Source organism: Hipposideros armiger, unplaced genomic scaffold, assembly GCF_001890085.2.
Source record: "Hipposideros armiger isolate ML-2016 unplaced genomic scaffold, ASM189008v1 scaffold_428, whole genome shotgun sequence".
Lineage (NCBI taxonomy): Eukaryota > Metazoa > Chordata > Mammalia > Chiroptera > Hipposideridae > Hipposideros > Hipposideros armiger.
In genome coordinates this window covers 837,035-842,144 of record NW_017731778.1, presented here as the reverse complement: position 1 = coordinate 842,144, position 5,110 = coordinate 837,035, and positions in this window count along the sequence as shown.

Genomic DNA, 5,110 nt, shown 5'->3' with positions numbered 1-5,110 from the left:
GAATGGGGCAAAGGCAGAGGTGAAGGCTGTTTTTGCCACATGACATTTATCAGAATGGAGGTAGAAGCCCCTCTCTGATGTGTTCTAAGGAAGGCTCTTCAGACTTTGCATCATTTCCTTTCCCCTGTAGTGGAAGCATTTGGGCTTGAATGCTTTGAGACCTTTCAGAAACACAAGAAACAGACTTGATCTTGACTAGACACTAGCATGAGTTTACCCTTAGTTTCCTAACAGAAGTTCTTAAAACTGATGCTGAGGTTTATTTTTCAGAGGTTCATTTGTGGGACCCTGGAGAATGAAGGCAGAGCAAGCACCCACCCTTCTGGTATGGCAGTGTTCCATGGGGAAGGGCTGGAAATACAAATCATAACCCTCTGTAAGAAATCCCAAAGCCAAGTGTGGCCCAGCTGTGGAAATGCCACCCTTGGGCTTCTAAGTTCTATTGTTACATCCAAACTCTGCTCAATGTTTTCTTTTCCTGCCTATTCTTTTCGAAAAGAAATCTAATGAGGCTTCAATCCACTGTTGTATTTCCTATTTTCTGTTTTATCAGGCTCTTTTACCCTTTATGTGTGCTGTGAAAAATTGTGAGGCTACCAAGGTACATTGTGGCGATGATGCAGAAAAAAGACAGGATGCCCAGTTAAATCTGAAATTCAGATAAACAAAAAATTGCTTTTCAGTGTATGTCCCATGCAATATTTTACTTGTTACATATAGTACTTAGTTTTTTATTTTCTTTAGTCCTGCTTTATTTATGTTGTTTTTTATTGGCAGGGGTACAAAGAAGAAACAAGGAAAGAGGAGTGAAATATTTTGTGTCTCATTTTCAACCTTGGAATAATTGTTTCCTGCTTCTGTTGCAGAGCTACCATAAAAATTTTTAAGAGTCCTTTCAATGAAATCCTCAAATTTCCAGTCTGAAGAATGTCCTCTGGATACTTTGGAACCCTGTAATTTGACTGGAGAGTGACATGAGTTTGAAATCTGGGTTTTCCAGCAAACTGAAATTAAAGGGCCATGGCTAATTGAAAAATGAGCAAAGTAGCAATGGAAAAAGTGTTTTCACTCTCCTGGAGAGCAGGCTTTCTTGAATGGCACTGGACTTACGCCATGTGGATAGGCATAGTTCAGTCACAACAGCTGACCCTGTCACCCCATATCATAGAGTAAGTGCAGATATGGTTCTACATAGATTCTGGTTAGTATGAACAGAATGGGAGAGCGAGGGTGGCAAGCAGGGGGAAGATGTTAGGACTATTAAGGATGATAGCTAAAATTAATGAGTGTATACCAAGTGCTGAGCATCAGTTTACATCAACCAAAGTCATTTACTCACCACAATGCTTTGAGGTACATATTAGTGTCATTACCCCCACTACAGATAGGGAAACTGAGGCAGGCAAGATTAAGTCACTTAAATTCAGTAGTTAGTGGAGGATACAGACTGGTTTCAGAACCCACTACACTNTTTTCTCTTTTGCTGACTATTTATACCCTCAAATAATATAAATGTATTACAGATGTTACTATGGGGTCATCTGAAAGGTGTGTGTAATAAAAAAAAATAATTGGGTGACACCCCCTTCAAAAATGAAATTTAATTTCCTCACTGTGGTCCTTTGGCTCCTAACAGTTTTGAGCCCCAAACCCTAAGGTTTTATAGGTACATGTTCAATGACACATCTGTAGGGATTCCAAAACACTATGTTATAAGAGCTGCCCCCCAGCTCCCGCCTGAATTCCTAAATAGTGGAGCAAATTGTGTTACTCACGTGATGGTTGCAATGGCATGAGATTGAGGAGATCAAACCTACTTCCCACCGCAATCACTCTAAGAGAATCTAAGCTCAGAAAGTAAGGAGGTGAGGGAGTGGAGACAGGGAAGCCACTGCCGCCTGGCTGTGACTCATTCAAAACTACAAAGTAATTTGGGGAATATTTCCTCGTCTTTTGGATGTTACCCAAACTTCATAGGTAGCTTTCGCCCTCCATTGCATCTCTAGGACACAGTGCCCAACACTCTATATTCACCATCATCATTACAACCACTGACATCTGAATAATGTTGTATAGGCTTCAATGCCTATACCCCAAGCAACACCTACAGACTTTCTGTACAGAACAGGCTTAGGGATAGTGATCTAGGGGGATGGGGAACATTCACACAGTAAATAGTCTTTACTTCTATATGTCCATTTAGGGATACTTTTGGGGATGGTGCAGATGATAAGGGACCAGAGTGCCTCTTCCCCACAGCTACTCCAGCAGCTGCCACTGATCTCATTTCTTCCTCACAACTACCTTGAAAGAGAAGAATTATAAATCATCCTTTATAAACAGTACAACTATATGCAGACACTTAAGTAACTTGCTCAATATCACATGGCTAGAAGGGGCCAAGTCACTTGATTATAAATGGTCTGAACCCAAAGAGTAATCCAAGTGTAGAATAAATTTGATCTTTTAGAAAGCCACATTCAGGCCTCAAACCCACCAAACCCGATTCCTAGACAGATGCAGAAACTTGCAAATGTGACCAAGTTTTAACTTTCCTCTTCTACTTGAGGTAAAAAAAATAAGTATGCTGCTGCCCTAGGTAAGAAACATATATTTGGCCACAAATGTTATACACCTCTGGGTTCAGTATTTGAAACAAACAGTTNTGTTATACCACATTTTGGTTATCAGTTCACAAATTGATGGGCATTTGAGTTGTTTCCACTTTTTAGCTATTATGAATAATGCTGCTATGAACATTCGTGCACAAGATTTATGTGAAACCATATTTTCATGTCTCGAGTAGATCCCTAGAATAATGTTGATATGTTAAAAAGAACACCCAGTCATATTTTTACTGAAATTGCATTATGCTAAGGGAATAATGGGCATCTTTACAATCTAGAGTCTTTACATCCAGAAAAACGGTGTGTTCCTGCATTTATTCAAGTGTTAGAAACCAACTTTCAATTCTTCTACTTATATCAGCTCTTTGGTTACTGGGATGCTGTCTAATATTTCTAATTCACTTTTGTATATTTCCCTTTTGCCCACTAATCCATTCACTGTATTGAACATGGAAGATGTGTGATAGATCTTGCCAGTCACTTTCTTTGGGGTTCAGGATGCCGCAGTGAACAAGATGAAGTAGCTGCTTTCATTGAGCTTAGTTTTTAGTTGAATGAGGGGACAATTTGCTTAAAATCTTAAAATAGCTGATAGGGTGGAAGAGCAGTGACAATATTTAGTGGGTGAGCATGAGAAATGGAGGAATTAGTGCTCCAGGTAGAGGCAAGGGCCATCGTCCCAAATTGGAAGTTCTCTGAGATGCAAATGACCCACCTTTGAGAGACTAGTATGTACCTAAGGTTCTGCCTGACTCTTTAGGCCCACAGTGCTTGGAAGAGGGGTTACAACAAAGAATGGATCTGTGCAGTCATTGCTAATTGTAGGACAGGAGGGGAAGATGGGTGAGCCACACCCTCAAAAATAAAATAACCTGCAATAAATCCAATGAGACTTCCATTTATTATCTCATCAGTCTGTATGATCCTGTAAGCCCTGTAAATTGCTCAGGCGTAGTATATATATATTATTCTGGCTATTGGCCCATGTGAATGACAGCAAAACTAAAAGATGTTGGTGCATTTGCTTGAAGGGTATGAGAAAGGTGGTGTGCAGGAAGAAACATCCCACTGTGAGAATGAATTTGGAGAGAGAAAAACACCAAGGAAGAGAGTGGATGGTGCTGGTGACTTCTAAGAGGAGAAGGCAAGTGACACCCCTGGGGCCTGATTAGAAGGAAAGGAATGGCCAGAGAAACTGTATAGTGAGGGAGGGACTCTGGCGAAGGAAGAAGAGCTTCCCTCCAGAGGCACACGGCTGCTGACCCTTGGCACAAACCTCTTACAGAGAGTGTGGGTGAAGGAAGGATCCCCTGGAAAGTCTCCAGGAGAATTTTGCAAGCAACCAGTCTGTCATCAACCTCATACAGAGATACTGTGATGAAAAGTGTTAGATAATCTGTGGAATGAGCACTTTTGATACAATGCTCAATAGAAATAAAGAGAGGTATTTGAATTAAACATGAGCTTATTACCTGATTTATGCAGAGAAATAGTTTATGACATGTTTTTTTCAAAAATGGACTTAAAGTCGGTTGAACCCTTTCTCTATCTTAAAACAATACAGGCCTCTAGGTACTTGTCCCTCTGAGGATAGTGAAGTCTTGAATACAAATAACTGGAAGAGAAATTCCCCTGGTGATCCTGAACCTTCTGCATGTTCACTAATGATCAGGAGAAGGGAGTAAACAGTACCCTAACTACTGGTGAGACAAAATGAGGAGGTATATGATAGCAAAGCATTTGCTTCGATAAAGAAAATAAATGCACTAAGAAAACAAATGCAATTCAACTGTGAGAAAGTGCCAACTAATACTTCTGAGGTATTGTCCAGAAAAACAAGGTAGTTAACAAGCTTGAGAAACCTGAAAAGTAGTGTTGCTGAAAGGCCAGAACAGAGAAAATATGAAAGCAGGTAGGTATTTGCAGCGTGATCCTGAAGGTCAGTATGTTAAGTGGCAAAAGCAAAACTTATGGTAGAAGACAGAAATTCTTAGTTACCTAACCATCATAACAGCTAAGACCATGTTTTAAAAAATTATATTGTTGAAGAATATTGGTGTTTCATAACTAGGTCAAGGTGTCCCACGGCTCAAATGAATAAGCTTATTCTTTTCTAACTTGTAGGGGAAAAAAATGTTACCAGACAAAGGTTCATAGTTTTAAGGTTTTCTTCCATAAGTATTCCTTAAATATTTGATATTTACTATATTTCTATATAAGATTCTAATGTTAGATATTTATGATTCAATTCAAATTCATATATAAATTTAGTTTAAGTTCAGTATTTCAAAATGTTCCAAGAGCTCTGAGAGAGAGAACCATATGACTTCACTCATCTGTGGGATATAAAACTAAAAGCAACAAAGGAACAAGACAAACAAACAAAGAAACAAAAACTTAGACACAGACAACAGTTTAGTGGTTACCAGAGAGTAAAGGAGGTGAGGGTGGTAGAAGAAGGTAAAGGGGGTCAAATATATGGT